Below are 17657 nucleotides of genomic sequence, written 5' to 3'. Positions count from 1 at the left end.
AGAAGAAGGGACCGGTTGGTAGGACATGTTCTGAGGCATCAAGGGATCACAAATTTAGCTTTGGAGGGTAAAAATCGTAGAGGGAGACCAAGAGATGAATACACTAAGCAGATTCAGAAGGATGTAGGTTGCAGTAGGTACTGGGAGGTGAAGAATCTTGCACAGGATAGAGTAGCATGGAGAGCTGCATCAAACCAGCCTCAGGACTGAAGACCGCAACAACAACGAGAGATGCCTCTAAGGGCATAACACACTGAACTAAGCTTGATTAGTTTATCCATGTGCTGACTCCATTTTAACTTGTTATCCAGCTGAACCAAGAATTTTACCCATTGTGCTACATTTAGTGTGTGGCCATTGAAAGTCTATGCTGGATGTTAAAAGGATTTTATTGCCTTTTTGAAAATATTTCAGTAAGAGTCTTTGTTAGATTAAGACTCACTGGACAGTAAGTCACTAACTCACAACATTTCCTAAACTTCATAAATGCTTTTTCTTCATTCCTCTTTGTTCTCTTTCTGCCAGAAGGAGCCCACTGGCTCTGAAAACATGCACACTTCATTAACCTTTATACATGTCTGTTTTTTCCCCTACCACTGCATGTTGAGCAGATTTTTTGTCTATCCAATCATATTATATTTTCAAAAAGTGATTATTTCCACTTTTATATTTTCATTTACCTGAATGCATAGGAGAAGTTCATCTTTATTTATAAGAATTCTGATCTTTTTGATGGAAGACTCTAAGGGCATTTTCTTTATTGCCCTTGGCTTTGTCAAAGCAGTAGTATTTTGTAGTACTAGTTGTTTCAACTCTTAACTATATTTATTTTCCAGCTCTGTCTTTCAAAGGAATTTATGCTTAAAAAAGGCCTAGTGAACACACTGTAAATCACTGGAATTGGTTGAACACTTCTTTAATAAGAGTTGATGCTTCTGACAACTAACTATGCAAGTAGTTTCTTACGAAAAACATTCAGATGCAAACCGTGCCATGATTTATGTGACCAAGTAAAGAGAGATGCGTTAATCACATCCAATTGTCGGTCTCCCTCTCGTGTGATTTTCTGAGCTCTACTGTAACGCATTTAACAGAATGGTTCATCCATGGCTTACATCGCTCAGACAGACATGATCTTCACACTAGTGTGAAGAGCATTGTCAGCAATGTCTCTGATGTCTTCCACCATTGAATGTACCTCAATGAAAATAATCAGTTTGTAAAAATATAATGTAATTGTACAGATAAAAAATCTATGCACCAAGCAGTGGCAGGGGAAAACGCACATACAAGTTAAGCAAATGTGCAAGCTTTTGGAGCCAGTGACTCTTTCTTCTGGCAGAATAGTTGAAGGTGAGGGATGAAGCAAAAGGACTGGTGAGGTTTGGGAAATGTCGTACAGAACCCTGCACCAGGAGAGAGGTACCAGACAGGATGAGGAGGAAATACTGACTGCCAACAATCGGTCTTCCTTCTCATCCCATCAAGTAAGTTGATTGCCAACAATCAGTCTTTACTTCTCACCTCGTTCATTGTTAACTGTTCTCATTTCCTAAACATTGCCAGTCCTTTCCCTTCATCCCTCTTCTTTTCCATTCAACCCTTTGAAAGCTTGCACATATCCTTAACTTCTGTGTGCGTTTTCTCTTGCTGCTGCTTGGTGAGTAGATTTTTGTAACCATTTATGCTATATTTTCAGTTGTATATACCGACTGATGTAGCACAGTGATTAGCACACTTGAATCACGTTCGGGAGGACAATTGTTCAAACCCACTTTCTACCATCCAGATGTAGGTTTTCCAAGATTTATCTAAATTGCTCCTAGCAAATTCCTGGATCTCATTGTCGGTGGGGCATTAAAACCCAGTCTTTCTTCCTTCAGTTGTATAATGAAAGTTACAGTCAAACTGTTACTTGTGTCCCCTACTATATTACTTTTTTTTTCCTTTACCACAGGTGACCACTGAGTCCTGTACTTAAAAACACTAGTTACCTGGTAATCACTTCCCAAAGTTCTGAAACCATTTTGGCATTTCATCCCTGAGACCACCACATAGCAATAAGAATTTTTCGGTCTCCTTAAATCTTTCCTACCAAAACTTAGGATGCACCTTAACTCCTGCACTTTCAGATTACTTCTGAACTTCTTGGTATATCTGAATAGATTTTGCCATGTCTCCAAAGCACTGAAGCTGTTGCGGACAGTTGGACTGAAGCAATCTGTTGCAGACAGTTAGACTGAAGCAATAAGACTTGAAATGGCTCCTGGATATTTTCACTGATTTACAAGGCTTGACTGTAATCCAGTCTTCTTGCCTAGACCTAACATTACTACTGCAGACTGCAGCCACACAAACTACTAACTCTTCTTCGCCACTGCTGTATCAGCTCACAGTTTCAAGATAAGGTGCTCATCTTTTAGTACTGTGTAGCAGTAGTGACAGTCCATGCATCTCCAGATGTGACCAGCATCATTCCTCACATAGGTTGTATTCTAACATCCTACAAGAAGAGGACACTTACAATCCTCACACTGACTGCAATTTCTGACTATTCAATGACAATTTATCCATTGTGACATACAAGGTATTCATTTAAAAAGCTTTATTTTAAGGTAATACCTGAGAGACTTCTAAAATTGGTTTTCTGATTAAATGTTTAAAAATCAAAATTATTTACCAACAAATTACGTGATTTAAGTGTACCAATATTACCAAAAAATAACTTCATTTATGAGAAAGAAAATTATTTATGAAATATGTTCACATAATCTTGAGTGATGATTTATGAAGATTTTATGGTAAATTGTTTACTACCACTGAAACTGTAGGTAGATAAGTTCACAGCCACAACACAGTTGATAGAGATCATAAAAACTATAAGGTAGATTATATTCATTTAATAGTTTTATGACATACTAAAGTTACACAAAGCTAGTTATTCCAGGTTATAAACAGCAGGAAACATCTTCCAGAAGAAAGACCGTAAAATTTCTACATGTAAACTTTATTTAATGCTATTACAAAGTGCTTAACTGAAATGATCTACATCTACATCTATACTCTGCAGACCACTGTGAAGTGCATGGTAGTGGGTATGTCCCATTATACGGTTTCTTCCTGTTCCATTCATGTATGGAGTGTGAAAAGAATGATTGCTTGAATGTCTCTGTGCATGCAGTAATTATTCTAAACTTATCTTCACAATCCCTACATGAGTGGTATGCAGGGACTTGTAGTATATTTTTAAGAGTGATCATTCTGAAACTTTGGTAATAGACTTTCTCAGGTTATGTCTATCTTCAAGAGTCTTCCAGGTCAGTTCGTTTAGTATCTCTGTGACACTCTCCCATGAATTAAACAAACCTGTGATGATTCATGCTGCCCCTTTCTGTATACGTTCAGTATCTCCTATTAGGCCTAATTGATACAGGCCTCACACACTTGAGCTATATTCTAGAACTGGTCACACAAGTCACCTGTAAGCACTCTCCTTTGTAGATTGATTGCACTTCCTTAGTGTTCTGCCAATAAGCCTAAGTCTACCACATGCTTTACCCATGACTGAAACTATGTAATCATTCCATTTCACATCCCTACAGAGTGTTACGCCCAGTTTTTGTATGAGTTGGCTGATTCCAACAGTGACTCATTGATATTATAGTCATAGAACAACAAGTTATTTTGTTTTGTGAAGTGCAAAATTTTGATCATTTAAATCAAATTGCCAATTTCAGTACCACTTTGAAGTCTTATCAAGATCTGACTGAATATTTATGCAGTTTCTTTTGGATATTACATTATAGTTAACTGCATAATCTGCAAAAAGCCTGATCTTACACAATATTGTCTGCAAAGTCATTAAGAAACAACATTAACAACAAGGATCCCAGCACACTTCCCTGGGGCACACCCAAAGTTACTTCTACATATGTCAATGACATTCCTCTGAGATAACATGTTGCATCCTCCCTACCAAAAAGTTCTCAGTCCAGTTACAATTTTCACTTGATACCCCATATGATTGTATTTTGACAATAAGCATAGGGGTAGTATTGAGACAAATGCTTTTTGGAAATCAAGAAATACAGCATCTACCTATTGCCTTGATCAAAAGATTTCAGTATATCAAATGAGAAAGTGCGAGTTGGGTTTCACGTGATCAATAGTGCCAAAAATATAGCCATGTTACATTAATGAAGCCACTGCTGTCATTTGAAACATTCCTTTTAGCAAAATTAAACTTTGTTAAGAATTATCATAAATCAAACTGGACATTTTGTGTAGTATATTTGGTCACCAATTGAATTATTTCACTTAATCTGATTTCAGCAGAGTGAAAGAATGTCCACAAAAGAGAACACAATTTACATGCTGTTTCAAGTAAGAAATAATCAATCAGACTTTTCATGATAAATATTTTGACCTGCTCGTAAAGCACCACATGCAGCGCACTAGCTTGCAACACAGGCACAGGGAGGTGTGCCAAACATGGACCAAATCTGTGCAGCAAGATTAACTACCATAGGCTAGAACACCAACCTGCCCAACTGCAATTTTTAGTCAGTTCCCTACCCTCATTTATGCAAATACTGGCTACTGTAAATTATTCCTCTGTTTTAAAAGTTCTGTATTTTCCAAAATATTATGTGTACAAATATGGTTGATGCCTGAATAGAACCATAAGTTCAACGAGTTTGCTTTATGTCCACCAGCTGGCATTATAAGTGTAGTGCCTTGGCAAAGCAAGAAAAGAGGTTTTGTTTGTTGGAATATGCAAAATGTTCCTGTTACAACAGTGCAGTATGCACTCAGAAGGAATGTTAGGGACACTGGATGTCTTTCCCGTTGACCAAGTATGCCAAATGCAACTGTGGTGATGGAGGGAAAGTTTCGTATGCAGTCCAAAAACAAAAATCAATGGTCTGCATAATGATGAACCTATAATACCATGGCAAACTGTGTGGAAGATTTTACAACAGTGGTAACATTTCAAAGTGTACCACCTGTGGCTCCTGCAACAATTAAAACCAGAAGATTATGGCCAGTGTTTTCAATTTTGCATCAGAATGCAGCAAGCACTTGAGAATGAACATTTCATCTACAAGCTGATATTCAGCAATGAAGCTACCTTCCATTTATTTGGAAAGGTTAATCGTCACTCTATGTCATTGTGGGGTACTACAAATCTTCATGAAATTGTGGTACATGAAAGAGATTTGTTGAAGATTAATATTTTCTATGCAGTGTCACAGATGAAGGCTGTATGGACTGTTCTTCTTCTGTAAGAAGCTATTGCAGGTACCTCTTACATTCATGGTTGCAGTTGTGGCCTTCTCCACAACTGACTGCTGATTCTAATAATTTCATCTTCCAGCAAGAGGGGCATCAACTGCCGAGAACAATGAAATAGCTCAGAGAATGCATCAATACTGCTGCAATGGTCATCACAGTATGTTGCTACATAAGATATGGAATCAACTTTACTGCCTGTTGGACATGTGTGGTGTGATCAGAAAAGCACTCTTAGAACATTCGTAGAGTGCCAACTGCTAACTTTGTGAGTTTTTAGTTCTATTCAAGCATTGATCATATTTTTACGTGTAATACCTTGGAAAATGTAGAGCTTTGAAAATAAATTTAATCACTTATAGTAGCGCCATAGAATAACATTCAAGTAAATGAGTCAGGCCACTTTCTCAAACACTTTTGGGAAGCCTAGCAGGAGTAACACATCTGTATGTGGGTATTTTTTACTGGGTGCAGCGTTTTGAAACCAGTACGAGGAAATACCAGTAACCATTGCTGCCACCATTTCTGCCAGTCATTTGGATTATTAGTTTTTGTTTGCTTTTCATTTAATAATGTTCTTACCTTTTTCTTGGAGTGTTTTATTTTTTGAGGACAGTACATCAGTTTTGCATTTTTAACACACTGACTGCCACACAATTAGTGGGGAATACCAAACCAGGTACATGACATTAAGCGTGAGGCTCTGCTGTTGGCTGCCACCAGCCATGTGGCATTGGGCATGTGGTTCAGCTGTGGCCGCCACTGGCCAACGGCAGTCAGTGTGTTAATAAGACTGGTAGATTCTGCAGTACTGGTGTCCATGGAGTTTCAAATTTTGACTATTGCTTTTTCTCTGAATTATATTGAGCTCTCTCTTCCTAGTTCCAGATACTTTCATCCCATGATTCATACATTTCCTTATTCTTGCTTTTGTTCTATTTTTCGTGTATTTGTTTTAGGAAAGAGTTATAAATTTCTCCACACTGTCCTTCCCAAAATGTCTCTCTAAACACAGTAATCCACTCCTTTTTTTCTGATTCTGTGATTCAATATGTTTCTTTTACGATTTGTACCTATTTGAAAAATAATACAAAGTTGGACATCAACAATTCCAAGTGCCCTTGATCAATGGTATATGACAAGAAGTCAATGCTAAGGTCTCCACAAGTATTGGTTCTCCAGTCAAGTCTGCATGACCCTTTAAAAAATTTTTGTAACTGCTTTATGAAGTTTATGGTACCTCCTGCCAGTGGTCTGTCAACTGTCTGTACTACAAGCTTGTGTGTTTTGTGTTCCACTATTGTTCAACACAATATTTGTCAACCCAAAAGGCCATTGGTAAGCATTAAAAAATGTTAAGCCAAAGAATAAAGACAAGACAACAAACTAAGTAACTTCAGCCCAGTACTTGGCAATTACAATGATTTCAGAGGTTGCAGACATAAGATTATCAATGGTACATTTTGCAGGACATATTCTACATGGTGTAAGTGCTCCATAATTTGTTGATCTCTACAGTCAAAAAGGAATGATGACGTAGGATAATCCCATTTCTGCAAATTGTTTTCTGACATTGTGACCCCAGTCCTGAGCCTGTTCAGAGTTTTGCACATAGACCATTCTTCAATGAAACCAGCAGCTAGATTTTCCTATGGTGTCATCCAGTTGTGTTCAGACCTCTTCTTCCACTTATGTGGTCGGCAACATGTCTGTCGGACAATGTTTTTGTTGTCCTCATGAAAATTTTCCTGGATGTCAATCATAACGAGGAGTGGGTGTTTATCAGTGGTAGATATCATACACCTTTCTCTGTATGCGACTGTCTCCCATCTGATATCTGGAGGGGCAGTTCCAGATAAATGGTAGTTTATCACATAGTGTAGGTTACAGACATCCAGTAATTAGTCCACATGACCCATTAGAACAATATCACTTGTTTAGCATGGGCAGAATTATACCATACAGGGCTGGTATGTTCACCTTTATCATACCACAAAGATAAAGTTGTAGTTTTAACTATTTTTGCCACTGTACCCCAGGGCGTTCCTGTAATTTTGTGTAATATGCTGTTTCTTGCACATACTTTCTATTTTCCAGTCAGATAGTACTGCTTGAAAGTCAATGTATAGTCAAGAGTGACTCCAAGATATCTGAGCTGGAAACTTGCATTCCAGCTGCACTCCTCTCCAAATCACTTGACATTGCCTGAGTTAGTGTCTGTTCTGCACATGGAATGTGCACACTTGTGTTTTTGCTGGGATTTGATTTCAACTGGTTGTTACTGTAGTGTTTATCTAATTCTTCCACAGCAGCACTAATATTTAGTTCCTCCTGTTCAAAGGCTTCACTCTGGGAAGAGAGGGTGAGATCTTAAGCACAAATGAAACTGCTATACTATAGTACACTGATGGAAAAAAAATTGCCACTCCAAAAAAATAATTAATGTAGTGTAATGGGATTTCAAGCATACCATTTGTCTGGGTAACATATTTAAGTGATTAACATTTCAAGGTCACAGGTTAACATAAGCACAAGATACGCCATTGCAAATGTGAAATGTTGGTACATTAATAACCAGTGTAACCACCAGACTGCTGAATGCAAGCACGCAAATGTGCATGCATAATGTTGCACAGGTCCTGGATGTCAGGGTGTGAGATGGAGTTCCAAGCCTGTTGCATTTAATTGGTCAATACAGGCACAGTTAATGCTGTTTGTGGATGTGTCTGATGATGCCCTATATGTACTTGATTGGAGACATGCCAAGCCAACACATTGACACTGCAGAGTATGATGGATTACAACAGCGGTATGGGCAAACACCCCCTGGAATGCTATTCATGTACGGTAGCACAACAGGGCAAATCACCAGACTGATGTACAAATTTGCAGTCAGCAAGTGTGGGGTAGCCATGAGAGTATTCCTGCTGTCTTAAGAAACTGCACCCCAGGTGTACAACCAGTGTGTCTAGTTCGCAGACAGATTGGCTGTAGGCCCTCAACTGGCCCCCTCCTAACCAATACATGACCATTGCTAGCATGAAGGCAGAACCAGTTGCCATCAGAAAACACAACAGACCCGCACCCCGCCTTCCACTGAGCTCTCACTTGACACCACTGAAGTCACGATTGACAGTGGTTTGGGGTCGGTGGAGTGCACATCACAGGACAGCTGGCTCGGAGCTGCCCTTGAAGTAACCCATTTGTATCAGTGCATTGTTTCACTGTAGTACCAACTGTTGCTCAAATTGCTGCTGCAGCAGTACTATGCGCCAGAGCTATATGCCGAACACAGTGGTTTTCCCTCTTGGTAGTGTCATGCAGCTGTCCAGAATCCAGTATTCTTGCGGCAGTATTTTCTCACGACCATTGCTGCCAGAAATCATGTACAGTGGCTACATTTCTGCCAAGTCTCTCCGCAATATTACAAGAAGGAACATCCAGCTTCTTGTAGTGTATTACACAATCTAGTTCAAACCCAGTGAGGTGTAGATAGTGGCATCTTTGTCGCCTTAAAGGCATTCTTGACTAACATCAACTCACCACATCCAATCTCAAAGGTAACTAATAGTCATGACCATTACAGTGTGTATTTAAAGTAAACCTGATACGCATCCTCAGAGTTGCGCTACTAGTGCCACTCTTACGTGACTTTGTGAAATCTGAATCTTTCTGACGTAGAAACATGCCTACCAACTATCGTTTATGTTGCACAACTCCTTCTTGGAGTTGCAATTTCTTTTTGATCAGTGTATTAGCTTCTATCCATCAAGATTAATTGGTTCAATTTCATGTGGTGTTCTGATTTGTACATTATTGGAGTGCAGTTGGAACACAGTTTCCAGCCCAGATAACTTGGGGTCAGTCTTTACACCATACATTGGCTTTCAAGCAGTACTGTCTGATTGTAAAGTCTGCTGGAATTCCATTTAGATATATTTTTCCCATGTGGAATGTTTCCCTCTATTAATTCTTTTCATTTACTTAAATGGATATGAGAAGTTCATCTTTTTTAATTATAAGACTTCTGATCTTTTGATGGAAGACTAAAGGCATTTTTTTTATTGTCCTCGGCTTTGTCAAAGCGGCAGTATTTTGTTTTTCTACAGAGTGTCCCACTCAAAAGAAGCCTCACAAACATGTACAGCAATTCCGCTGAAATTGCACAGTGTAATTGTGATGTTTGACATGGCAATACTGCACTCTGCAACAGCATATGACACAACATTGTGTTTCCATGCGTCACTATGGCCGGAGCTCGGTGTTCAGTGTTTAGTGACAGTCTATTGCTATTCTGTCAAAGAATGCTTGTTTCTTGTGAAACAATATAGGATTACTGGTTCCATTAAGATATGCCAGCAAATGTTTGTTGAACAGTTTGGTGGCCAGCATATACCGCCTAAATGCTGCATACAAATGTTAGTGAACTAGATGGAGAGCAGTGGAATGCTGCTGGATATTCACGGCAGGGGATGGCCACCATTGTCAGAAGAGAAAGTGAAACAATGATTGTTGGCCTCTCCTGCAAAGTCTGTTCAAAGTTTATTTCAGGAATGTGGAATGCCACAAAGCACATCACAAAGCTGTGAAGAAAGCAGGCATGTACCAGTACAGATTTGCAGTTGTTCAGGAACTGAACGTCAATGACAAAGACAAACACACCACATTTTCCCATTGGTTTCAGCAATTTATTGCACAGAGGCCAGGAGTAGTCCAGCACGCACGGTTCAGTGATGTGGCATGGTTCTACCTCTCTGGCTATGTCAACTCTCAGAATACACATTTGTGGTTTAATGAAAATCCACATGCACTGGTCGAGCAAATGCTGCATTCAGAAAAGATGTGCGTGTTCAATGCAATATCGCAGCATCACATCATCGGACCAATTTTTTTTTTCGAGTTGAATGGTTTCAGATGCAAACCATGCCATTCATGATGTGACCAAGTGAGGGGTAATGCATCAGTCACACTCATGTGTCAGCATCCTCCTCATATGATTGATTTCCCAAGTTCTACAATAACACATTTAACAGAGCGCTTCATCCAGGGCTTATACCATTCATATAAGCATGGTCTTCACACTAGTGTGCGGAGGATTGTCACAATGTGCCTGACGTTAGGTTTAATTGTATAATTAAGGTCATGGTCTGAACTGTTATCAAAACTAAACTGGATGCAATTCATGCAGAGGCTGAATTAACAGCAAAGAAAATTTCTCGATTCTGATGTTTCAAACAGTAGTCATAGATTAAGGAAAGGCAAACCTATGTTTCTAGCATTTGTAGACTTAGAGAAAGCTTTTGACAATGTTAACTGGCATACTCTCTTTCAAATTCTGAAGGTGGCAGGGGTAAAATACAGGGAGCGAAAGGCTATTTACAATTTGTAAAAAAAAACAGGTGGCAGTTATAAAGAGTCGAGGGGCATGAAAGGGAAGCAGTGGTTGAGAAGGAAATGAGACACAGTTGTAGCCTATCCCCGATGTTATTCAATCTGTATACTGAGCAAGCAGTAAAGGAAACAAAAGAAAAACTCGGAGTAGGAATTAAAATCCACGGAGAAGAAATAAAAACTTTGAGGTTCGCCAATGTGACTGTAATTCTGCCAGAGACAGCAAGGGACCTGGAAGAGCAGCTGAACGGAATGGAAAGTGTCTTGAAAGGAGGATATAAGATGAACACCAACAAAATCAAAACGAGGATAATGGAATGTAGTCGAATTAAATCAGGTGATGCTGAGGGAATTAGATTAGGAAATGAGACACTTAAAGTAGTAAATGAGTTTTGCTATTTGGGGAGCAAAATAATTGATGATGGTCGAAGTAGAAAGGATATAAAATGTACACTGGCAATGGCAAGGAAAGCGTTTCTGAAGAGAAATTTGTTAACGAGTATAGATTGAAGTGTCAGGAAGTCGTTTCTGAAAGTATTTGTATGGAGTGTAGCCATGTATGGAAGTAAAAATGAAAATGTTGTGTGACTAGGGCATCCTTTGGGGTAGACCATTCACCAGGTGCAAGTCTTTTGATTTGATGTCACTTCAGTGACTTGCCCTTCAATGGGGATGAAATGATGATGATTGGGACAGCACAACACCCAGTCCCTGAGCGGAGAAAATCTCCAACCCAGCCGGGAATCAAACCCAGGCCCTTAGGATTGACATTCCATTGTGCTGACTACTCAGCTACCGGGGGTGGACTGTATAGAACTGAATAGAACTGAAACATGGACGATAAATAGTTTAGACAAGAATAGAAGCTTTCAAAATTTGGTGCTACAAAAGAGTGCTGAAGATTAGTTGGGTAGATCACATAACTAATGACGAAGTATTGAACAGAACTGGGGAGAAGAGAAATCTGTGGCACAACTTGATTAGAAGAAGGGATCGGTTGGTGGGACATGTTCTGAGGCATCAAGGGATCACCAATTTAGTATTGGAGGGCAGCGTGGACGGTAAAAATCGTAGAGGGAGACCAAGAGATGACTACACTGAGCAGATGCAAAAGAATGTGGGTTGCAGTATGTACTGGGAGATGAAGAAGCTTGCACAGGATAGAGTAGCATTGAGAGCTCCATCAAACCAGTCTCTGGACTGAATACCACAACAACAACAGTCATAACTATAGACTACAGTCCACTCAATTTCGTGTAAAGATTATTGTGACAGAACCTTAGTAGTTCCTGATATAAGTTATCATTGGTTTTCAAAAACAATGGAACACAAGGAGTGCTGTTTCCTCACGAAAACCCAGCTGAGTTCTTTTTATCCCTTATCTTGAAGATATAGCATGAAGGAAATAAATTTCATTAAACACTGAAGTGACTGCGTCAATAATACAATATTTTGCTTCATTTCACTGTCATACTTGAATTAAGAAATTGTCACTGAGCGAAAAATGAATAGTTATAACAGTCAAATGAAGCCCAACTAAAATTTTCAAGTAAAAATTGTGGTTACTTTGTAGGGCTATGGATTTATATTAATAACTAAAATGAACCACCTACCAGTCACTCTCACCAACATTTAATCAAAAATTTTTGAAATTAGATTCTTCATTACAGAAAAAAGGCCTATTACTGTATTGTTTGGAGATACAGAAATCACTCATGATTTGCTCTGAATATTAAAATATCCTACATCCCAATCATGCATAAAATTAATGTTATTTTATCCACGTTGCATCTTGTGAGCACCACAGCCGTTAATGACTGCTGGTGAATAACAACATAAATAAAATATTGACAGTCACTGCCCATGGAAAACCAGTACAATATATATTAAAAAATGGTAACATTTCTTTCAGCAAAGGTAAAAAGTAGGGTGGATTGCAGGAAATTCCCCACAAAAGAATACTGATACATCTGTCAGTGCATAACTCACCAATCACCTGAATCACAACAAAATGACTATTATTGCAACTGCGACAGATATCAGGGAAAAAAAGAGTATTTCACACCCAAGTTGCTGGACCTATCCTCCATTATGTTAGAACTTCATAAATAATAATGTGTCTCCATAGCAATATTTTATGACACAGGTGTCTCAGATGAATTTTTATGTACAAAGAGTAGATTTCATGATGATTTCTTCCATTCAGCCACAAAATGTACATAAATTCAGGGCTGAGAAACTTCTACAGTCATATGTCACAAAACTTTTATTAATACATTAATGTTAACAAAATTTGTAATTTTTTAAATTTGGCACAATTACAACTTAATGTTTGTAGCTGCATATACTTTATCTATTCACAAATGGAAAACATGACAAATTAATGAACATGTCAGATTTTGTGGGTGTGAATGTGGAAATGTCTCACTGATGAATTTCTCTTTTGACATGTGGAATTTCGCTATGAGGAAACTCATCTAGATCAAAAACTGAAAAAAAAAGGCTATCAGGTGCATTGCAGGACTCACACCAACAGAATTGTGTAGACATTATGTCAAGGAAATGAATATTGTGTGAATTGTGTGTTTCTAGTTGCAAAGTATATTCTAAAGAAAACCTAAGTAACTTTGAACTTTAGATGCCAATACATTATCAGAATAAAATGAAGAATATTTAAATGGATTAAGTGTATTATATAAACAAGTAAATGTATGAGTATATTATTTTAAATACGTTATATAGGAGTAATAGGGACATATAAACTGACTTGTCCAATGTCTAACAACAGAAAATCCAGGTTGGAATAATGACAATATTATGAAAAGGGTAGGTTGATACTCAACATATAGAGGAAATGTTGAGTCAGAGACAGGCACAAAAAAAAAAAAAAAAAGACTGCTAAGCAAGTAAGCTTTGGGCCAAACAGCATTCCTCTGAATTAGACAAAACACACACACAAATATTCTCACAAGTCTCCCCTACATGATGAGTAGCAGTATACCGTTTTCATAATGTTGTTATTATTCCATCCTTGGTTTTCCATTGTTTGATATCCTTTCATTATAGATAAATGTGCATGAAAATGACAAATACTAAATAACAAATGTGATTTAGATAGCAACAAAATTTGGTGAATTAGATATGAATCTTGCAGGAAGTGGACAACAGTGCACAAAGAGTGATTACAACTAGGCCTTGCATTCTGTGATTTATAATTTAAATAACTCAGCACATGTGCTGGGCATTCTTTACCAGAAGATGCTTTATTGTGAAGCCACAGAAACCGAAGTTACTGCATGTTTCATCAGTTGGTTACATTGCTGGAAGACAAACCAAGAATCCTGAGGCCACAGTTAGCAAAAAGGAGGCTGGATAGTAGGAAACTTTATCATTCCCCACACCAGAGACAGGGGATGTCTGTGTGAAAGTTACATTTGCATGAATGTGTGCTAATTCAGGAGAAGACTTTGTAGCTGATGAAAACTGTTTAGCAATCATTTTGTTGTGCCTGTCTGCGACTCAACATTTCCATTATATTGTGAGTAGAAATTTATCCTTTTCACAATATTGGCTTGTCCAATGTCTTATGCGTAATCTGCTCACGATGACAGGACCAACAAAAATACAATACAATGAAAAGGATATTCAATTCGCAAACTATACAACAGATTAGCAAAGGTCCACAATAGTTATAAATATCTTGGTCTCTCATATTTTAACAAACATTCTGAAACTGGCCACTTAGTGCCTTTGAATAAACTCAAAAACATAATACGAAAATGGTAAAAAATAAACCATTTTATACAGCAAAGGAATTTGAAAATGTATATGATTTTAGGTTTGTTCTGGAAATTCAAAAATGGACTGAATAGATACAAGGGCAAGGGACCTGGACAAAAGTGCAAAGGACAACAGTAAAGTAATTGGAAGAGTACTCTCACAATCTATTGAACTGCAAATAACCCAATGTGGATCTGGAATTTTGGCCAGACATGGAACTGAGATAATCATAACTTCCAACCATGGGTGAAGAGGAATAACCTTTAAGCAGCATTTAAGATAACATGGCATCAGAGACAATAAGAATCCAACTGATGTGAGAAGGTGGCAAGGTACTAGATAAACGACAACAGTTATGGGGTTATGGAGGCTCAAGAAACTAGCCAAAGGATGTAGTCATAAGACCAATACATAGACTAGAAGGAACAGAGGGGTATGACATAGGGGTTTCATAGTACTGTAAAGTATAGCTACAGGGGCTATAAAATAATATACGAGAAATGATGAGGAGACAAAGAGCAGATATTTATGCTGAAACTGCTGTGTTGAGGCCTTGTGCCCACTTGGCCAGCAACCAATAACACAGACAGGTTAGGCGGGCATGGACCTCATAGGGACAGCTCTTCAGATGACAGACAGGGGATGGCCATGCCCTTCCCAGGCACCAGGTGCCAACCCAAGCACTGCCAAAGATCACTGGCCCTGTTGACCTTTCCTCCTCATGGGTCACGTGACCGAAAATAGTCTTCAGAAGCTGCCAGCTACAGACCTGCACCATTTGTGGCCAGTACACTGAAAAGATGTGGTCTCAGACGCCGAGACTAGCAACTGGACTTTGTAATATTTGTCTTTGTTTTTCTTCAGCAATACACTGGACAAGCTTTCATATATTCCTCCAGTACTTTGACTCTCACATGTCCTTTCAGGACTTTGTGGCACACTTACTGTATTTGACACTGGATTTTGAAACTTCCAATTTACTGTGACATTTTCAGGCCTTCAGACGTTAATATTTTTTATCAGTGCATGAAGTGAATTGTTTCCAATTACTGTGTGCCAAACTCCCATCATAGAAGGTTGTTTATGCATGTTAAATAAACTTCATATACAATATATGCCTGCGTAATTTTCTTGCACCACCTCCAATGGACACTCCGAAATAACTTATCCACCATGAAAAACAAGAAAACTGTAGTAACCTTTGCTAATTGCAAAAAGGTGCACACCTCCACTTAAACATGAGAACCCTGAAGAGCAGTGTGTAGATGACTCTACAAGAGAACTGATAACTGAGGTACTGACAGTAATGAAGGCAAAGATGAGACTCAGGTGAGCATTGTCAAATAAGGTTTAAATGAAGATTATACAGAGCAATAAGTTGTTCCCAATATTGTTCAAGGTAGTACCTGATGACATGACAAGCCAGCACAGAGTGACAAATGTTCAAGTAGGATACCACAGACATATTTGGGGGAAAATACGGACAATATAGTACAAGTGCATTGCTTCATTTTGTGGAAGACATAGTGATAGTAATATAGAAGAAGATGCTGAAAAACAACTTCAGTAAAATAGGTAGAGAATTATGACTAAAGATGACTTACTAGGTCACAAAGACACTGAATATCACTAGAGTCCGGGAAATACCAAAAGACAATGTGCAAGAAAGAGGGGCAGTGAGCACATTAAAAAGATGTTAAAGAAGATGAGAATGACAAATTAAGTGACCAGAGAAATTTATCATAAAAAGAAAATATCAATGGATGCAAAAACAGAACACAACAGGGCAATAGTGAGAAATGTAGGACTACTGTACTGAAGTGCCAAAAACACTGGTACAGGCATGTGTATTCCAATACAGATATATATAAACAGGCAGAATATGGCACTGCGGTCGGCGGCGCCTATATAAGGCTATACGTGTCTGCTGCTACAATCGCATGTTATGAAGATTTAAGTGAGTTTGAATGTGGTGTTATATTTGGCACACACAGCATCTCCAAGGTGGCAATCAAGTTGGGATTTTCCTGTATGACCATTTCACGAGGGTACCGTGAATCAGGAAAAACATCAAATCTCTAACATTGCTGCGGCCAGAAAAAGATTATGCAAGAATAGGACCAATGACAACTGAAGAGAATCATTCAAAGTGACAGGAATGCAATCCTTCCACAAATTGCTGCAGGTTTTAATTCTAGGCCATCATCAAGTGTCAGCGTGTGAACCATTCAATGAAACATAATCAATATGGGCTTTTGGAGCTGAAGGTCCACTTGTGTACCCTTGATGACTGCACGGCACTAAGCTTTATGTCTCGTCTGGGCCTGTCAACACCAACATTGGACTATTGACGATTGTAAACATGTTGCCTGGCCAGATGAGTCTCGTTTCAAATTATATTGTGTGGATGGACATGTACAGGAATGGAGACAACCTCATGAATCCATGGACCCTGCATGTCAGCAGGGGACTGTTCAGGCTGGTGGAGGCTCTGTAATGGTGTGGGGCGTGTGCAGTTGGAGTGATATGGGACCCATGATACATCTAGATATCACTCTGACAAGTGACACATATGTAAGCATCCTGTCTGATCACCTGCATCCATTCATGTCCATTGTGCATTCCGGCAGATTTGCGCAATTTCCAGCAGGACAATGCAACACCCCACATGTCCAGAATTGCTACAGTGTGGCTCCAGGAACACTGTTCTGAGTTTAAACAATTCCGCTGGCCACCAAACTCCCCAGACATGAACATTATTGAGCATATGTGGAATGCCTTGCAACATGCTGTTTGGAAGAGATCTCCACCCCCTCATACTCTTACGGATTTATGAACAGCCCTGCAGGATTCATGGTGTCAATTCCCTCCAGTACTTCTTCAGACATTAGTCGAGTCCATGCCGCATCATGTTGCAGCACTTCTGCGTTCTCGCTGGGGCCCTACATGATATTAAGCAGTTGTACCAGTTTCATTGGCTCTTCAGTGTAGGTCTTATATGCAGCCGCGATCATGTATCAGAAGTTTTGTTATGACAAGGGGTGGTGAATAAGTAAGCTATTGTATGTGAATAACTTGAGGTACACTCAAACAATGGAAAATCCAACATGGAATGTAACTATAATATGAAGGAAAGTTGCCATTCACCATATAGCAGAGATGCTGAGTCACAGATAGGCACAACAAAAAGACAA

The sequence above is a fragment of the Schistocerca piceifrons genome, chromosome 4 (assembly GCF_021461385.2).
Source record: "Schistocerca piceifrons isolate TAMUIC-IGC-003096 chromosome 4, iqSchPice1.1, whole genome shotgun sequence".
NCBI lineage: Eukaryota > Metazoa > Arthropoda > Insecta > Orthoptera > Acrididae > Schistocerca > Schistocerca piceifrons.
Note: the sequence above shows the minus strand (reverse complement) of the source record.